Consider the following 20921-nt stretch of genomic DNA (forward strand, 5'->3'; position numbering starts at 1 on the left):
CTAAACTGTTTCCAGGCAGAGTTCACCACAACATTCCTCTATTGCTCTAGCTCCAAAGATATTACTGTCATCTTGGAAATATTAAGTTCTGTATTAGCTACAATTTACCATGACATAGTAGAGAAGTTACTGATGTCAGAATTGGCAGAAGTTAGCTTAATCCTCTTGGAGAAAGTAAGTTATTGCTTCCATGGAGTAAAATAACATGGAGATGGCCACTAATTCACTGTTTACCTAGCAGTCTGAAAGATTTCAGTGTCTATCATATGCAAATGAAAGTATCATGGTCTCTGCTACTGCTAACTCTATCTCTTGGAAAAACGGGTAGTTCTTAATGCCCTAGACTTCTTGAAAGAGTTCTGGCCTCCAGACAAGGTTATCTATCATGTGACACAGGTGCACACACATACAGCAGTGCTCAAAACCAGTTTATCTCTTAAAGAGAAGCAGATGGTCATGCCTGTTGGCTCTTTGTTAGCATCCTCGAAATGCAGAAGTCTTGGGCTTGTTTTCCAAGGCATTGTCTTTCAGTTCACTATTATGTAAACGCTCTGCTTCTTCCTAGTAAGTCAGTCACGAGATTCAGGTTTGATTTGGTCTTGTGAAACGCTTTCAAAAGTATCTTCAGCCGGTCTTACAGCAGTGTTCTGAATTTCACTAATTAAAGGGTAGGTTAAGGAATTCTTCCGTTAGTGTCAAACTACATGTATGTGAAGACTACTGTAGTGTGTGAATTAGAGAAAAATGGGGTCCAGAACTTGTTTGGTTTGCTGTGTGGGGTTTTGGTGTGTTTTTGGCATGCTTTTTCTTGTATGTGTTCATTTTTGTGGTTTTGGTTTTTTGGGTTTGTGGGTTTTTTTGTGCTTTTTGCTTTTTAGTTTTGGAATTAAATTTATGAAGCACACATTGATCATAAAAAAAAAAAAAAAAGAATAGCAAACACCAATTGCTACTTTCTAAACCTATTTGTAAGCTTTGATTTGGCATATTCTGACAATGGAGGATTACATTAGGTGTCCAGGCCTAAGTAACTGAATTGTTTGTTGTGCTAAAATTTATATTTAAAAACATAAACTTCTACATCTAACTTCCTAGCTGCTCCAATCGTTTTCCCAATATTAAGTTACTGCTAATGAGAAGGGACTTGACTAAAGTTAAAAATAGAGCACGCTGAACTTAACATGAACCTTAATATCTTTTCCAGCTTTTACAAGGATTGTATTGTGAATTGTGTATTGTTCACTTAGTTTCTCACTGATTAAAAGTATTGAAATAAACTGTATTGTGAAATCAGGTTGCTGTCCTTGCTTTGTTTACATTGTGCATATCTTATCTAAATGTCTCTTTACAAATTTGATGCAAAGTTCAAGATTGGAAATGGGATTTGTAAGTCTTAATAGGACTGTTTTTCTGAAGGCAAAATATATTTCTGAAGACATAAGACAACTGAAATTCGTTTATTGTCAGAGCCTAAAACAAACTCATTTCGTTTACTTGGGATTTGGATGAAGCCAATGTGGCAGATCACATATTTTCTATATGCAATTTGTTACTAGAGCCTTACAGAAGTTTCCAGTGCTCTTTGAGCCTGGTTTTACATAGGCCTTTCTTTTTTTCTGCTTACTGTAAATTAATTTTTTAATTTAAGTTTGTTACTTAATTTATAGACATAAAACTGATCTTGACTAAAATAATTCTGTAAAGCTTCTTGCATGAAGATTTGGTAAACTCTAAAAGAAAACCTCTCTGATTTTTCCTGTTCTGGGGGTAGATCCTAATAGTGGCTTGCTTACCTCTGCTCTTTTATTCTTGTCCTCTTAAAATGCAGATTTGGTAAGTACAGGTAATAATTACAGTCACTGAGTGGTCACTGAAGAAGAAAAAAATGGTGATTTAAGGGAGCTTTCTCTTCTGGGTGAGTGACTGTGTATCCCCATCACTTGATTTAGGAGACTTCTTATTAGAGAGATGCTCGTATCTTTGTCTGCTGATGTACTGAAGGGAAAAGCAGGCTTGCTATAACATATAGTTTTGTGTTTTTTCCCTAATTTTCTTCCACTCAGTAAAAAAAAAAGGTAATAATACCTTCTGAACTAATTGTTCTGTCTAAATGACAAACCAGTGCAAGGTAATATTGAAGAGGTGTGTTATGAGTTATCAGTATAGAGAATTCTGTATCATTACAGAGTTATGTCTTCCTCTTGAATGTAAGTACTTGTGGTTTATGCAGTATCAAAAAAGTACAGTGGACTTTATCTTTCTCTGTATTGTTTTTTAAGATCAAAGCCAGCACTTATCTGCCTTTTTTTTTTTTTTTAATTTGGCTTGAGAGAGCAAGGCGGATCTATACAAAATAACCACAAGTGTCATGGAAAATCAACAGGAAGAAAGTGTTTTCCTCTTCAGTCATTTCATTTATTCTCTTCCTCCTCCTTATTATCAGATGGCAGTTAAAAATAAAAAACTGATACTTTCACATAGTGTAGAGCTGAACACAGAACTGACTGGCACAGAATATTTTAGCTGTATGAGTTTCCAGAGGTTCAAAAAGAGACTTATATTGCACAGAAATCAAGCTGCTTGGAAACAGTCCTTTTGAACCAGGAAATTCATGAGCTTTAGATTGTGAAGTTTGAGACTATGCTGAAACACACTCTTCCTTACTTTTCTTCTTTATAGGCGTTCCTACTGGCTTCTGTTGGAGAGAGCACTGTACTAGGTAAGTCTGCTGTTAGACTTAAATGTCCAGGACTGCTTTGATTTATAAGAATTGATCCAGAGAAAAAAGTGATATTTAATGGGTTAGGAAAAGGGAGAAAATTTCAATTTCCTTAGAAATACAGAGGTATTTTATGTTTTGTGTTAATATTGTGTATAGTTTGCTCTCCTTCACCTCCCTTAAATTTGAGGAAATCCATGGTATGACCTGCCCCTCAGTACATATGACCGGATATAATGCAAATAGGCTTTTGGGAGATCCTTGTGCCAGTGAAGGATGTTGCTCTTAAAAGTTGTGGGATGGAGAGGTAGCATCCTTCTGTGTGTACGTCTGCCTTTAGTTTTGAATTCTCTGTATCACTGATACTATGGATTTCTTCTTTCTGAGGTAAATGGTGACATGGATCCTTTGCTCAGAACAGTTCTTTTGAAACAATGGTGATGAAATGGGATTTCTTAGCTAAAACTGATTTGGGCCCAGGGTGGATATGATGCTATTCACTGGTGTTTGCTAGGTTTGGTTTTTGTGTTTTTTTTTTTTTTTTTTTTTTTGTCATACCTTCTGGGGTGACTTATTTAGCCTTCAATGCCCAAACAAATTAGTGTATCAGTCTCCATACTTCTTGCTGGAGAGTAGTGAAACTGATGACTTGTCTGGATTTTCTATTCAGTGGGATTTTGGTCTCAAAAAAGGAAGCACCTCTTTCAGAATAATCTCTTGTGATAAGATCAACCTCTTTTATTATAAGGTCAGGCTAAAGCAAAATGAAGAAAATGAGACAGTGGAAGGAAAACCTTTGGAGAATGAACTCTTCAAAGCACAGAAAAGAATCTGTTTGTCTCAGATAGCTGTGCTCATTAAAATGTTAAGAGTTCCTAAGCTATGGTTTGCAGATGAGGCACAGAAGTAAATAATAGGTGGTGGAAAGAAGGGATAAATGACTTTTGCTCATGACTGGATGGAGACACTAAATATGTTGTCTGTTGTAAATCTACTTGCAATGGAAGAAACCTAGATGACAGTGTTTTTATTCTGTAAGACAGAATTAATGACATCAGACTTAAGTGTTGTATGCTCTTGTGTTCCCTCCGTGGTATGCTGTGTTTATCCTGTTATTGTATGTACTCTGTTATTTATAGGCTTCATCTAAATGACAATATAACCAGGTAAGCTTCCCACTGGTGAAAGGTCAAGTGTATATAAGGTTTTGCAGCTTTCTGAACTTTTAATGGACTGCTAGGTACGCTAACAGTGCTTACTGGGTTTTGAAAACAAAACATAAAAGCTATGCCATGCCTGGAGACAATATTTTTTAACTTTTTTAGTAATTTTATCATGGCCCAAGAATAGAAGGTTCTGACTGTGGTGTCCCTGAACATGACTTCCCTTCCTCTTAAGAGTTCTGTGTAAGTGTGAAGTACTGTAATAGAAGGTCACTTAACTGGACAAATACAGTGTGGCATTTACTGACAAGAAAACACATTGAATCGACGATGCTGTATAGCTGATGTACTCCAGTTGTATGACAGAAATGCATGACTGGTGCTAATCAGTTGCCATGTTTGATACGCTTACCAGATGCTAATATAAAAACCTCCCAATGCAGTGGTGTGGCTGATGACTAACTTTAACGCATAGCATCAAGTTGAACCTTGAGTTAAACTGCTGGATGACATGGAAGTGTGATAGAGGAGAATATGAGTTTTTTTTTTTTTTTTTTTAAATTGTGGTGCATGCATCCTTAATGTCTCATTGGCAAACAAATGCTAAAACAGTGGTTTCCCAACTTAGGGTTTTATTGAATGTAGGATAGAATTCAGTCTGTCTACTTGTATGGGAACTGAAGATCCAGTGCGTGTAAGAACAAATAATAGTAATTAAAAATGAACAGCTCTATCCTGGTGTTTCCTCCAGTGCACTATATAAAAATACACGAAACTGCTTCCTAATGTTGTGAAACCACACAACTGCTTAGCCTTTTATCAACAAACAAGGAAACAACTGGATCTGAAACAAACCATCACAAATGTTTTTTTGGCACTTAAAGGAGAAGGATGTGATCCCTTCTTCTGGTTTTGGCAGTCACTGACCTCTTGTACTAACTTCCAGAATGGCTGCAAATCTGCCTAAAATTACTTGGAATTTCTAAGTTAATGATGATGTAATTTTGGAGAGTTCTGCAGATAAACATTAGTGTTTGAGAAGTGGCAGTTGTATTTGTTTTCATGAGCAAAACTGATTTTTTGCCTGATGCAGGAATATTGGGGAGCTTGGTGTGAGATCAGTTGCAAAATGTCTTTAATGAAAGTGAAGGCATTGCTGCTTTAACAGAACATTAGGAAAATGAGAAACTTAAGATTTTTATGCAATCAGAATTCTTTGTAAAGAACAGAAAAGTTAGGACAAAAAAAAAAAACCCTCCAAACAAAGAGAGGGCATTGAGAGTCATTCAAAAGCATGCTGCTTTTTCTCATAAATGGAGAAAAAAACAATCCTTGATAATAGGAATTAATGTGGTCAGAGAAGATGGGAGTTTAATGGATGTATGCAAAATGCAAAGAGTACCTGAGATTAATAAAGCATACCTGCTTAAATCAGTACTAAAGAGAATGTGGTAATACACCTTAAATTAAGACAAAGTAGGATCAGTTGTGAAGTACTCTCTTGCCTTATTAGCCCTTTGTTACAGTGGTACCAGGTTATCACTGGGCTGCAGTATGTAATTCTCTGTGTTTTAATGACAGTTGTAGAGCAGTGATGAGCATGATGATTGATGCAGAGCATCAATCCTAACACTGCAAACAAAGTTAGAGCTGGTTGGTCTGGCGTTTGTTTGGTCAAGTTTTGAAGGTCTCTTAGGGTAGAGGTTCCACAGGCTGGCTGGAACTGGTTCCTGTGTTCAACCAGTATGTGAAAACTAGAATTTCACTTGTTGCAGGCAGTAAAGCTTGCCTCTTGCCCTTTTGTTCTAGGCCTTGGAGGAGGCTCTGTGACTTTCCAGTCTATAATATTTCTCCAAGAGCTGTTTTTCTCTTTTGCATAGCACTGAATAAAGACACTAACCTTCAGGGTTTTTCCTCATCTGTTTTAGCTTAATTTTACAATAATAGATCCCTGAAATCTAAGATACGAATCTGCCAGTGATTTGCAAAATAACATTGCAGCTTTGTTTTGTGCAGTAAATTTTAGCAGATGCTCCTTGTTGTAACCATTGGCACACCATGAATGGCAGCATCTGAAATATCATGAGATAACTGTGCTGTGGAGAGACAAATGAACCTGATCATATTCTGCCTTCAGTTTGCAGTTGGGCTGAAAGTACTCTACTAAGCTCTGGTCACTATGAATATGAAATATAGTCATGTATATGAAAAAAAGAGGAAAGGATATTTTTAACTAATGAAATGCTTACATTTATTGGTATGCTGTAGATAGACAACTGTCATATCAATTTTGGAATGGTAGCATTTGTGTTAAACTAAATCAACACCACTTGCAGCCATCCGAAGTGTACCTATGTACACTTAAACTTAATCAGATTTTAATTACAGCACTGAGCTAGGAACATTTCCATATTTCAAGGTCAAACTGTGTTTTAGAAGTGTCTTTGTATTAAGTAGCTGTACTTGCTCCTTACAACGCAATAAATTATGTATAAGTACCAATACTATGCATGGAAAACTTTAAAATATTTTGATTTCCATTCTTCAGCAACTTCCTTTGTTTTCCATCTCTGATCTTGTAGTCTCAAATTTGAGAATCTAGTTATGCCAAAGACTCAGGAAACTTCATTAACAGGCCTTTTATTATTAGATCAGTGAATAACAAGATCTATTTAAAAAGCAAAGGGGATGTGTAGTTTTCAATAAATTAAAAAAAAAAAAAGCTATTTTAGTAGCTGAAGCAAAGAGATACCAAGTAGAATTCTCAAAGATGCTTTTAACACACCAGGTGTTTGACTCCTATTGAAGCCAGTTTGTGTGAGTCTTTGTGTGTGTAATATGGAAACCCCTGGCAGATAGTTGACTTCCACAGCACCCTGGCACTTTTTCAGAGTCTTAATCTACATTTTAAAAATGGTAATGTATCCATAGCTTTGATTAACATTAGTTAGTTTACAGTGTAAAATAATATATTTATTGGCATTAATCCTGTAGCTTAGTTCTTGTGCAAACACATGACTAGATGTCTTCAAGTACTGCCTCTGCTGACTAGCAAACTGTCTGAGACAAGTGAGTGTGATTTACAGACTTTCCCTCTCCTGTGATCCTCCTTGTGATGGGTGTATTTCCAACAGTTAGGTCAGTGATTGAAATGTCAGTTTAGAGTCTGATCTAAATGAATGTTCTTAATTGGACAGATTACGATCTGTTGTAATCAAGACAAGTCTGTATCAGTGTTTACTTGTCATGGGAGAAAACCCCCTGTATTCTAATGTGAATGTCACTGAAACTCCCTAAGTATCCACACTGGGCAAAAGCCGTATTAGTATACAGATCCTTGACAGGCTTCAGTTCTCTGAGACCATTACCTATCACTATAGTAAAATGAACAGCGTTGTTGAAATAGTAATGCACTTTGGAGATGATACAATAGACACAAGTCTGGAGTAGTCTTTGCTGTGAGCTTATGGTATCTATCCCACACAGCAGAGTGCTTAATTTCATATCTGCAGTGAGTGTTAAAGGGAGAAAGTGTTGAGTTGAAATGGACAATACTATTTTACATTTTTTTGAATGATCTCACAACCTTAGTATTTTCAGCATAACTTTTTTTTATGCCTTTAAAGCATATGGAAAAAGTAGTATAATTTGCAATGAGGAAATTTCTGGCCTTTGCCAGCAAGGTTGTCATCTGGAATCCCACAGAGCTGGCTGACACTGCTTTGGTTGCTGGAGTTGAGTGTGTGTGCTGCAGGGGCTGGCTACTTAGAGGGGCAGGAGTCTCTCAGCACTACGGGCTGAGATCTCCAGCTGCAATTTCAACTGTGTTCTTGAACTGGAAGGGAAGGGTGGCCTTTGCCTTGATCTCACTGCTGCCTCCTGTTACGTGGATGCTGTGCATGGGTGGGGCTGCACAACCTAGCAAAGGTTTCTGCTCACTAGCTCCTGTGCTGCCAGGCGCTTGGACTGCTTCATAGCTGGCAGGTTTATAGGAAAGCTGCTCTTGGTCTTTGTAATATGGTGATAAAGCATGTTCTATCCTGTCAGCATGGAGGAGCTGTGCAGTGACAAAGCCAGCTTGGGTAGATAAAATACTTGAGGGTCTTGGCAAGTGGTTTAAAACAAAACTGAGTATGTTCAAAGGCTTTAAAAGCTCTTACCGTCTGCATAGATACTTTCATTGGGGCAGCAAGAAGTTCAGCTTGTTCAGACATTTGATTAGTTTCTCTTCAAGCTTCAACTTCTTGGACTGCATAAAAGGTTATATTTTGTTCAGTGGAATTCTCCACTGTTTTAAAATGTCTGAACCAATTTTATGCAAGTCTTCCACAAAAAAGTAATTCTGAGGGGTGTGAGACAGTCATTAAACAGGCTTCTGTGATGGAAAATGTTAGGCATCCTTAACCACAGCTCTAGCTGTGCCTGCATAGGTAATGATATGCTTTAGTGTATTTGTCTATTTCAGGCAAAGATGCCCACCCAAAACCAGCAATGTTCTTTCCTTTTAGTGACCAGTTTGTCAAAATTATCTTTCAGGAGATCCTCTTAACTTTAGCCTATTCTGAAACTTCAGTTGCAATGTTGGGTGCATGAAGGCTGTTTTCAAGATGAAGTATATTAAAGTGTGTGTTTATGTTCATAAATAATGTCACTTGGGCCCCCTTCCTAGACTAACAGATGCCCTGCTGGAAATGTGTGTTGGTGTGTGGTTTTTCAGCAATGTGCTCCACCCCCCGTTTGGTACTCCAAATTGTAGAATCTTTATTTGTACACAGAAACAGCAAAAAAGAATCTATTTTGTTTGGTGTGGGTCTTATTTTCCTGACATGTAAGCTTTAACTGTGTCTGGGAATGGAAAAAACTACCTCTGGCTGCATGCAAAATGCAAAGGTGGTGTGTTTTTTACAATAACTGTTAAAATAGGCCTAGAATTTCAGGTGAACAACAGCTAATTTTTAATCGGTTTGGTAAACTATAGGAGTAGTCTTCAGAAACTGGGAAAATGCATGCTGTAGACTTTGGGAAGGAGCTTGCGTGCTTGCCTGAAACGTGTTTCTCCTAAACGGCTTCAGAATAGGACACAGTGTAGATTGGGTGGAGCCTCTCAGTCTCCGTAGGACTGAGACATGCTGTTAATTCAAGGGCAGACTCTCACTAGCTCCATGAGCTGCATAGTAAAGTGCGCATAGTAAAAAATACATTTTCAAGGGAATTACCTAAAGTTTAGTAAAGAGTTGTCAGAATTGTTCATTTTTTTGCAGACATACTGGTGCATCATTGTGAATCTCTTTTTTGCTTGAGAAAGTGGTTTTACAGACTGGGGCTTTACTGGATCACCACATAAGTAACTTATTAACTAAACACTTATAAATATTACCCAGGTTTTGTAATTAGTGTATTTTTGGAGGCAGTGTTAGAAATTTCTGGTGTCGTCTTCCCATCCCCCAGCTCTTGAGCTCAGAGTAGTCTCGTTTGCTTGCAGCTGCAGTGGTAGGCATCTTTCAGGAAGTGACCTTGGCTTGTATTAATCAAATTCAGAACACACAGAAAAGCTTTCTTGGTAACATGCTGACTTGATGTAAAATTTTATAGCATCCATTTTCTTTTAAAATGAGGCCATCTTATAAAACAGGAGTTTATTTATGATATCTCAATTTAAAAGAATTTCTGTAACATGGGGTGGTATTTAGGGAAGGTAAAACTACAAAGCCAAACTGTTCTTTTTAATGAGAGGAAAATAGCTTTATGTAACTGTAATTGAATCTTAAATTACTATTGGCAAAACTGTATTTTAGCCTGGCTAAACCATGAAAATACAGTGTTATTTGACAGCATTTTCTTTGGTGTCTTACCATTTTTGAACCAGAGTAGAAAAAGCTTGGTACTGGAGCATGATCTCAATCAACAAAGACTCTCGTGATGTCTTTAGCTTTCTGACTTGATGATTGTTTTAATCACTTATTGCATCTTTTCTTAGCAGCTCTCAAGTCATTAAGCTTAACCTCATAGTAGCTGTATTGAGCTGCTATGCCTGTTTGCATACATTGAAAAAGGAATCTACATGTGCCTCTAGAAACCACTGTTTGACCATGCTGGAAGTAGGTTTTCATTGCCTGCTCTTAAATCAAATGGTTGACTATTCCTGAAGCAGGTTTTAAAGAGTTTTGTGTAATTATCTTATTGCCTAAAACTGTTCTGTGAATTGAGTATAAAAAGAGGACTTTTGGCAGTATTTAAAGCAGGCATAGCAGTTCATAAGAATATTGTTATCCTTTCTTGGGACCTATGTGGAGAGCTGAGCCCAGAATATCTTTCAACGAGACAAAATGCTGTGAAAACCTTTAAGGTTCTGTGATAAGATAGCTTACCAGTTTTCAAACTGCATTTTTCTGGAGAATTAGTAATGGCTGCCGCCTGACTAATGTTTTTTTCCCTTAGGTTGTCATGTGCATTATCTTGAACAATCTGCTATCTGGTTGGTTTCAGGGTTTGGAAAATGGAGTTTTACTTTAATGGGCATCTTCAGCATAAAACTTGCATGTGTTGATGGCGTATTTACTCATTTTACCTCATCATATTCAGATTTTTGTCATTCTTTCTGCAGCATGTTGGAGGTCTGAGTTACGGTAGCATACATGTTCTGAAGTGTTTCCTGCCTTGACTGCTGCCTGTTTTGGAATGGATAATTCCATGCTGCTTACCCTGCAAATGTATGCAGTGACTTGCCATTCTACTTCGTATCAAGTCACAGTTGCTAATCATTCACTTCAGGATCTCTGTGTAACCCTGCTCCTGTGCTGAACATACTCAGATTACTTTGCTACTGAATTTGTCTTAACTCCATGTTTTATGTAGTCTGATGCTGCTTCATATTGTCTGTTTTTGCACCAAACTGAGAACTCTTCATTCACATCTTCACGTAAGAGTACTTTAGCCCTCTTGCCTTGTAGTTGGCAGGCCAAAGAAGGGGTGATACATTTGTTGCTCTCCATGCTTAAGTGTATTTGACGTTAGCTTTCCAACAGCAAGTAGATGCCAAAGCACAATCATAGGTTATGTCATTCTGTATTTGTGGTTGTCAGCGTTTTCATCAGTCTCCCACAGAATAAAGCTGATCCCAACCTAGATTTTGGGAGACCCCACCACAGACTGATTCTCTGAGTCAGTAGTCCCCAAGTCCCCCAGTCTACAACACTGCTTGTGATGATATTTTGGCTCGGGAAAGCTTGTGTCATAATTCTCGTGTTAAGATTTTAAACCAGAAGTACTGATTAGGAGATGATGGAGCCACCGATTCAGAATGCAGGTGTACAGTGGAACAAGAAGCCTGTTCTATGTTCTTCCTTGATTTGTATAATCTTAAAATACATGGTGACTAAGATGCATTGTGTCTTTCTCCATGCCAAAGCAAAACACTATTAGAAATGTTTTGTGTCTAGACCATTTTATACCTCTGTGGCTAGATATTACTTGTTTTCGTGTGCAAGACTGAAGACCTGATAATTTTTGTACTCAACAGCCACAAACTCAATGACTGTTTTTGGAGTAGATGGGGGAGGACCGACTTGTTTTGAAGTCAGCATCTTGAAGCAGAGTATTATTAGCAGCACGGTGGGGACTGGCTGGGGGGCAGGAGCCTTATGCCAGGGCAGAGCCGAGTCCTCTTTTGACAAGAAGCAAAGTAAATCACTGCAGCTCTTGACTGCACACTCGGAATCCTTTCCGACAATTCTGTGCTGATGTTCTCTCTCCCTCCCTACCCTCTCACAAGGTCAGTCTTTCCTGTTTGCCACTACAGTCTCGCTGCTGTCACAGCTCTATAGCTCAGTGCTGCTTTGATACTGACTCGTGTGAGTCCTGCCCTTAAATTACTGACCTGGTGTTAAACTAAAATGGGGGTGAGAGGACCCGCTTCTGCAGCTCTTAACTTGTGACTCTCTGGCGTGCTGCTGCTGCGCAGCTCCCCTTCCCCTTCATTGCCATGCCAGAAGAAATGCTGAGCTCAGCGGAGGCTGCCGGGCGCTCCGTGTGCGGTACGGGTAGGAGAGGAGAGGAGCGGAGCGGGCCCTCCCCTCTTCCGCCGGCTCCCCGGGGCCGGTGCCGCTCCCCGGGCCGAGCCGTGCCGGGCGGGCAGGAGTTAAGGGCCGCGCCGCCGCCCGCGGCCCGTTTGAGCCGCCGCGCTGCCATTGGCTGCGGAAAGGTGAAATTGAAACCACGGTAAACTTTTGACCCCATAGCAGGCTTGTGGAACGCCTTCCCCTTGCCAAGAGCTGAGGGCTTTTTTCCCCCCTTTTCCTGTATTTATTCTCTGTGATCGTGCCGTGCCGCATGCGGCCTCTCCATGGGAGGGGGAGGACGAGCACAACCGGGTAGTTTGCGTGTCCAGCCAGTGGAATACGTCTAAACCGCTAGTGCCAGCTCCTAAAACTGATCAGTAGACAAGGAGTCCAGTTTCTGTCAACCTCCGACATGCTTTTTGTGTGGTGAAAAAACCCCAAACCAACAGCAACAAAAAAGCCACCCCCTACACCCCACCCTCACTCCCTCAATACCAAACAAACCGTACATACACAGATATTAAAGAATGGATGCTGCCTGTCGGGGCTGATTAAGCTGAGGAGCGGACGGGTGACTCCAGGCACGCTGACTGCTGGAGTTCTGCTGCTTAATAAGCTGCTTATGCATATATATTTTCATTTTTAAAGACTGAAGTGGTTTCTCCTTACTGAAATCCGAGGTAGAAATGTCTCATTATTACTGTTTAGTTCCTAAATTGGTGTATTAAAAACCTGTTTTCCGAACTGTAACTTTTTCTACTCTTTTGTATCTTCATTAAACAAAAGGATATGTTTGTTCAGTCCAGGGACAAGTAGTGCCAGCTCAACATTGTTGCCAGCTTACAAAGTGTCAGAGGCCCAGTGGTAGCCATTGTTACAAATTTACATTTAGGTAGGGCGACTCTAACAAATTCTGGACCTATGCAGAGCTGTGTCACTTCCATACCATGCAGAGTTTGTTACAGAAAAATCATAAATGTCTGTGGCTGAGAAAATTAACCTTCCCTCTGTAGCTTTGCCAAACCAGACAAATTAAAGCAGCATTACGTTTTCAATGAAGTATGAATATGAGATTTAGTTAATCCACGTTTCTTTCTCCTTAAACATGTCTGTCGTTTCACTGACAAAAGAATAGCTGACTTGGTTACTTTGTGCATCAGCTGTGGTTTCCTCCCACCCGGGTCCAGGCGCAGGTACTGGCCTGCAGGTCTGGCTGGAACGTTCAGCTTAGTGAATGGTAAGTGCCACTTCGTCAAGGAGTCACTCAGCACCTTACTTACAGATAACATTCAGACCTCTTCCCCAGCAAAGCAACTTGATTCCAGGCTACTTCAGGGTGATGTTTTCACCTCTCTACTGGCTTGTTCTTGCAAATAGCTTCATTGGATTTATGCAGTGTGTTCATTTTCCTAATGCGAGATTAGGGTGGGGAGGAGCCCTCAGCTATTGTGATAGGTTTTTTTTTTTTTTTTTTTTTTTTAAATTGAGGGCAAGAAGCAGTTCATGTGTTACAGCATAGGAGGTTGTGATGGTTCCGTGTGGGCTGTTGGCGGAGTGCTGCCGTTCTCGCTGCAGTTTGATCTGGGAATTGCGGGAGTCTCCTGAAGCACTGCCAGCAGCATCAAGGGAACAATGAATATAATATGATTAATAGCAGATCCCCCGCCCCCTCTTGTGTGCAATTCTCCTTGCAACTGCAAAAGAAACATGCGCTTATAATGATAGTTGGTGGCCTCCCTGTTTGCTCCAGTTAATGTTCCCAAGCAGCAGACATTATATAGTTTATTTTTCCCTACTCCTTGTGATTCTTTGTTCTGCCCTCCTGGTGTCTGTGTGCGTCCTGTCTGCTTCACATTGTCCATCCATGGTGGTTTGCCTGCCTGCAAAGGGGAGCAGCCGTGAAGCTGCAAATCATATGGCCTATCACAGTGAAATGGAATAAATGCTCTTTGAAAGGAGAGTGAGTAACAACTGCTAGGAAATAAGGATCACTTGTGAACTCTATTTCTGAAGTATTGTTTTTATCGTCTGTATCTGAAAGACTTCTCTTGAGCAGTTGTGTGGTTGCATTGTGGTACCATTAGGTGCACGTGCCTTTTAGTGTTAGACATACATTATCTCTAAAACTGTTAGTGCATATGAAAGCAGTAGGGTGGGAAACTGGCAAAAAATGAACACGACTCACAGGCTAAAGAAACGCAAACCAGATTTGTAAATCCTATTGCTTCAAAGTAAACTACTGGGTGGGTGGGTGGAGGAGTGTTGCTCTGAAGCTTGGTAACAAGAGCTAACTGCTGATCATGAGAAAATCACTAGTGTAACCTTTACTTCTAACAAAAATGGCCGGAATGGGGTATCAGGGATACTGTCAATGCATTTTATAACCAGAAAGCATTAAATGAGTAGTCACAAGCTGAAAAAGCTGAAAATGAACTATGGAGTTCTATACTGATTGATTCTGTATGCTTATTCAGAATAGGTTTTTAGGTTGGCTCTATCTCCCTAGTTCCCTTGGGGGGAATTGCCAGCTGCTTGTGAGCTGCCCTTTTACAGTATTCTTCCCTCAAGATTCTGAGCTGTGAATGAGAAATTAAAAAAAGTTCACACCAAGGTGTTTTTGTCTATTGTTTCTGTTATCTGAAGTAAGCCGTTCCTATTGTCATGTTGTACTGAAGGCTGGAAAGGTAATTTAAAGAAAACTCTAGAGCACGGCCTCTCAATTTGGAAAATTATTTTATATTTTGAAACTTATCAGTACTTCTATTGTCTGCTTCGGATTTCTGCTGGCTTATTTCCCGTCAGTCTTCTGGCTTTGATAATGGAGTTGTACAGTGAGCTAGACTCGGGTATCCAGTATTAAAGCTTGCTGCTTCTCTCCTAAATCAGCTCCTAACTTTCATGCTGGCACAAACAATGCTGAAAAAGAGGTGACCTGTAGCAGTGGGAACGTAGGTTTTTGTTTGTTTTGAAACCTTATCTTTGTAGCTCTGTCTACTCTGCTTTATTTCTGTTTCAGTTGGTGATGAAACCTACTATCTGCAGTCCAAGTGTTTAGTCAGGGGATGCACTAAGTGGCTTTTCCCCTTTTTCCTCAGTAGGTTTGTCTCAAAGCTGGTCTGTGTCCTTTTTGCAGATCTCCAGTGATGAGTGAGTTCTTGGTCTTTTGCAGCAATAATGAGTTGGGTTTCTGGGATGTAAATCCCTCTTTGAAGAACTGTGTTTGATAAGGAGACATACTTTTTCTAAGACATGAATCAGATCTTGAGGTCCTCAAAGCACTTCCATCCAACTTTCAAGTCCAGTTTTGCTCTAGCCTTGGAGCAGGTTTATGGCAGCAACTTCTTAGAAGACAGTAAAAAGCCCCGAACAGCCCCCTCCCCCGCATAAATACTAATTTTCTCACCCTTTCTGCTAGCATCTTAAGTTTTGTGAGTTCTCCTGCATGCTGTTGGGATGTAGCAAGATGAATAGATGCAAAAAATTTCACGCTGCAGATATGTTGATTCCTTTAAGCATATGTGTACATACACACAGTCTTGTTTCTCTGGCACTACAGTTCAGGAACTGGTGTCTAAGAAATAAGTTTTTGTGTTTTTTTTTTTTCTCCTTTAGTATACAAAACAATATGTGGAAAGCACAGTGTTTTTCAGCTAGAACAACATGGTGTGATCTGAGTGAAGCACACCTCCTGCTGTGAGTGGCGTTTTGCCTCCTGCATTTGCTTGGAAAATGTGCTAAGTTCAGGGCTTGGCTGCTATAGCTGAAAGGACTTCATGCATTTATGATCTCTGTAGGTTGTGTTATCTATACAGTTGTCGTTGGTAAATGTTTTGGGGTTGATGTGCCCTAATAGGCAGGTTTCTTCCAGCTTCTGCTGTGGGCTGAAGTCTTTTCAGGCCCCAGGGACAGTAAACGGTAGCTTTCCTTACTGATTTCTACTGAAGTAGCAGACCAGGATATTTACTCTGCAGTTTTTGTAGAGGAGTTTGCTTTATTTCCAGCACACTTTAAAGCTAGTTTTAGGTTGTTTGTTTGGATGGAGGTCTTGGGGATGGGGGTAGGGCAGGGTTGGTAAATGAAATTTCACATGCTAATGTAGAAAAACCCTCTCATTCATATTCAGCTTTGTGTATGTGTTCTGGAAAGCTCTGTCATTAGCTCTGATTTCTCTAAACCTTCCTTTGATGTTTATTGTGCATACAGTGGTTGTCTTTTAGGATGATAGTATAACCTGCTATTTCTCAAAGAGTATGTGCATTTAAAATAGTAGAGAGAGACCACATCTCTGAACAGCTGGAGGAAAGTAGAGAGACCACATCTCTGAACAGATGGAGGAAAGAAAACAGAAGATTGGCCAAAGTGCTCTGTAACTGTTGCATTCACTTGTTTGTGGTATGTAGTTTTCCTTGCAATAATCTGCTGAAGTCTAGATCTGGAAGGCTAAGACAACAGAAGAGATCAACTTTACAGTTCGTGGCATCAAAAATTCTTGATGTATCACTGAACCATGCCCATTGTTCACTCTCTAATCAAACGGAAGTTTGAAATGCAGTGTTTTTTTCAAGATAAGTAAATTAAAAACACAATGCAATAATTTTTATGGTAATAAGAATACAGTAATCCTTTCAGTGACAGTTTTAGTTCTCAAGGTACAAGTAGGAAATGTCCTGATAAATCAAGGGTCTGACAAATAAAAATAGATTCAGAGCAAAAATGATGTGCCAGCAAAACTGGCATTTCTTTTGTGTCGCTAGCTCCACATGCTATTGTGATCTTTTGGTAATGATACTGTGAAAATAGAGGATGAGTATTTTTAATTTTGGATGTTACTAAAACATATTCCTATTTCCAGTGCTAGAACAGACGACTGTGAGCATTGTTTCGTAATAAACCTCAGGGCTGTGATGTGATAGAGAACTAGAAAATCAGTGATATCTATCCAGATTTTTTTCTAGTGCTAAAATTTGCTTGACCTAGGGAGGAAAAAGAGCCACGGGTACTGAACATGGGCAATTACAAAGAGTTTATTTTGTTTGAAGGAAGAAATTCTAATGCCTTACAAGGGGAGAAGTAATGTTGCTTTTTATTCAATGCGTATTTATTGTAATTATAAATGGAGGGAGTGAAAGTGAATTATCCTAGCTATGCAAATGGAGGAGGAAGGTGAATTGCAAGCTTTGTAATGGTCACAGTATACTTTTTAATTGGTCTGTGAATGTTGTTAATAAGAAAATACCTGTGTAGATAGTGACATTCCTGATAATACTTATTACAGGCATTTCTAATTAATACTTTAAAATCATGCATATTGAATATGATAACTTTATGCATCTTTTTCGCTTTTCCAGCTTCTTGTGTAGAATATTCATTAGGTGATTTGTTATTTCAAAAGCTGTCATTCCATTTCTCTTCTCCACAATACTGTTAAAGTAGGAAAAGCAGCTCTGTCTCTTTGTTTTAGATTCCTTTTGTTTTTCACCTTGATTCCCTACCACCTATGTAATGTCTTCCTCCTGGGTCCTCTGTCAACATGGCTGGCATGTTGTTGTGACAGGATTAGAATTGAGGATTTCAGTCAGAGGAATCTTATTTTGAAATATCCTAATGCTGAAAATGAAGATCAGTGTGGAGCTTGCTTAAGCTTGCTATAAGAGAACATTTGGAGAGAGAATAAATGTTTGAGGTTTTCAGAAGCTGAATAACAGAGCATGACACATAACAGACTGGAGTAGTGTGTGTTTCATGGGGGGAACAGTGGGGGCATCCTGGTAAAAGAAAAGCAAAGCCATTTAAAACTGAAACCCTCACTTATACACTTAGCAGGCACGTGATATCCAGCAAGTTATTAGTATAGTAAAAACATTTTGTATTTTTAAAAAGAATATTTCTAGTTCTAAACTCTACTAACAATAAAGGCATTCTGTGATATGTATGGGCTTCCTAGTGATTCCTGGAAGCTAAACCTCCCTTTAATAGAGTCACCTTTTACCAGTACTGAATAAGCGAGGCTGTGATATGATATTGATATGGTATTGATAATGGAGATGGTGCTGGAAACACTATTTGAAGGAAATAACCCTTTTATTTTGCTTTCTTGTGGTTTCCTGGGTACATAATATAAACGTTAATTACATCTTTTCAGGTATGCAGGAGACATTTCTGATCTTTCTAGAAGTAAAGCATTCTAAGTAATTTTCTCTGTTGCTTGCCTTTACAGTCTGTCAGAGATTAATACTGTTTAATGGGACTGGTTTACCTAGTATGCTGTTCATGCTGTCTTTATAATACTTCATAATACTCTTCAGCTAATGTTTTTGTGAAGTTTCCGGGTAGCTTCTGAGAAACTTTGGAGGCGGCTGGTTACTCGCTGGCTTAAAATGTTAGGAAAACATTGACTTGCTTGGCTGTAAAAGCAAAATTAGTTTTTCCTTTCAGGAAACTTAATTCAGTGTCTTTGCAGTGCAGCCGTTAAAAATCCCAGCCTTTCAAAAGGTGTTTCAAAGACTTTTTTCAGTCCTATAAACTAGCAGACATAAGTTTTTTGGTTTTTTTTTTTTTTTTTGGTTTTCGTTTTTTTCATAGTGTCTTACAATCTCTTATGGGAAACTGAAGAACTTCTGCCCTGCTTGTAGTGTGTGCCAGTAATTTGTCAATCCTGAACGGCTGCAGTTTGCAGGATGGTGTTTCAAGATACCGGTTTCATTTTGCTGTGTATGACATCCCAGTGGCAATTTGTCAGTGAGTAGCTGGCCATGGAGTAACAGCAGGGCAGTAAGTGGTAACCCCTTCACTTGCCCAGAGAGTAAGAAATCCCTACTCATCATCCAGACTTCTGCAAAGATCCTTGAATTTTAAAGAACTAGAGCTAGAAAGGATGTGTAAAGCAGCAAAAGCAACTGGTGTTTACTGTGGAGTTGCAGGATTTGTGTCCCTTTTGTACTCCAAGTCAGCGTTATCCTTGTGCATTTAACTCTTCCATGGCAGATAGATGTTTACCCCTCACCCAAACTGAACTTCACTTTGGGTTTAGGTGTGACACATTCCTCTTTAGAACGAATAAAATCATCTATCAATCTTCCTAAAATTTATGAGGGTAGAAGGGAATATATCATTTAAAGACTAGAAAAACAGTTTAGAATTTCTCAACATGTTGTACATCTTCTGTAATGCTTTAACATGTAAGACAACCAGTTGTGACTAACTTGAATGAACTGTTTGCATTTCACAGGGTATTTTCCATGGTCAGTAGCAAGTACGCTGTAGTCCTTAACTTGACAAGTTTTGTCATTCTTAGTACCTCTTCTTTTCCTTTTTTGTATGTCTGTTGCACTAATATGGGATATATTTACTAATCTGTCTCTTTGAAGGTATTTATTTCGAAATGTTGATACGAGGATTATAGCATTAAGAAGTATGTAATGTTAGATGTTTATTTTGAAACAGTACATAAAAATGTTACTTTTCACAACTATACATCATCTTGGTGGCATTAATAGGCAATTTATTTTAGGTCACAGCCTTTTCATTAGATTTTCTGCCTTGATTGTTCAGCTCTAATTTCACATCGCCATTGTTGGCTTCAGAGCAAATGCAATGAATATTGTAAATTAAATGTGCAGGGGGCCTTTTTTATACCTCATGTTCTTTCTTATGCCATAAAAGATGTGAAGAGGTTTTGTATGTTGCTGACACTCCATGGTTTGATCTGATTAGTGCTAATACTCAGTTTTGCAGTTAAAGGATGTTATTTTGATGTTTTTGCATTGCTACAAATGGTGCAATTTTTGTAGTAAATCTGGCAGTTAAGCTGCCACTACTTTCAGCAGTGATTGTTCTGTTTCTGTGACACTGATGTTCAGTGTGGTTGATGAAAGATAATTTAGATTACTTTGCATAACTGTAAATAAGTAGTGGGCAGTTTGTGTGTACAAAGTGTGTATTTAAAATAAAAAAATGTGAGCACTGCAGGCTATTATTGACATTCTTAGAATACATCAAGTAGACCAGAAAAATAATTTTAAATAGAAGTTGTTCTAATTCAGGCACCAGGTTTAATGCTGATCTGTAGTTACCAGAACATTCTTAAAAGGTATCAGTTGAGCAAACAAAGATATTGCATCTGTTTTTCTTGGCTCTGTGTACAGTGCACACCTATGTTTTTAAATAACTTGGGCAATACTTCTAAATAAAATTTAGGTCATCTATTATGAAGTAACACATTTACTGTTTCTTTCTATTTGATGCTAATACAAAAACTCAGGTAAAAGATTATTTTTTTTTTCTTTTTCCCTGCTGAAGATAGAATTTTGAGAGGAGCACTACTTTGAGCTTTAGTATTTCTGCTGGAGGTAGTGACAGAGTTCTCACTGAATTAGCAGAAACAGACTCAGGCCAATGTTAAGTGTTTCTGAAAATCCCAGTAGAAGTGTATGAATTTTCAATGGATCAAAATACTACTTAAACACAGAGAGGGAAAGACACTGATATGACATGCGTACTTCATGATCTTTCAACACGTGGAGCTGTTAACCTGCTCAGGAAAGGTAGATAATACTTTTATTAAAAAGTCACAGAAGACTGTCATAGTGCTTCAGACTTTGCTGTGGAAGAAGAAACCAGCTTGTTAACATGGTAACGGCAGTGAAATTTTTAAAGCGCATTTCACTGTTTGGCGGGATAACCATAGCGTAGTAATAATTTATCATATACACAAAATGATAAATTATATGTGGTTTCAAATGGGAGAGCTGGGGAACAGCTTTTAAGTGGACTACACTGTAGATAGGGTTGATTGACATTTATATCCCATTAAAAAGTAACATTTCTTACTGGAAAGTTCTGCCAATCTGATCCCTACCGCACCCTGTTATTGTACAGCTGGTGTGTTCCAAGACTTTGCTCAGTTCCTTGGGCTAATTCTGCAAGATACAATTAGAATTCTGTAATGAGTGATTTACTAGAGAAGAAAATGTTCAAGTAAGA

General features: G+C 38.8%; 1 protein-coding gene across 4 annotated transcripts in view; it reads left to right on the top strand.

Moving 5' to 3' along the window:
* Nucleotides 1-2676: 2676 nt before the first annotated feature.
* Nucleotides 2677-20921, top strand: part of NCOA3 (nuclear receptor coactivator 3) — a 66332-nt gene continuing 48087 nt past the window's right edge. For all 4 annotated transcript variants that reach the window (XM_065691150.1, XM_065691151.1, XM_065691152.1 and 1 more), the window contains exon 1: nucleotides 2677-2719. The gene's annotated coding sequence lies outside the window, so the exon portion shown is untranslated. The remainder of the gene's footprint in view (nucleotides 2720-20921) is intronic.

The sequence above is a fragment of the Lathamus discolor genome, chromosome 11 (assembly GCF_037157495.1).
Source record: "Lathamus discolor isolate bLatDis1 chromosome 11, bLatDis1.hap1, whole genome shotgun sequence".
Taxonomy (NCBI): Eukaryota; Metazoa; Chordata; class Aves; order Psittaciformes; family Psittacidae; genus Lathamus; species Lathamus discolor.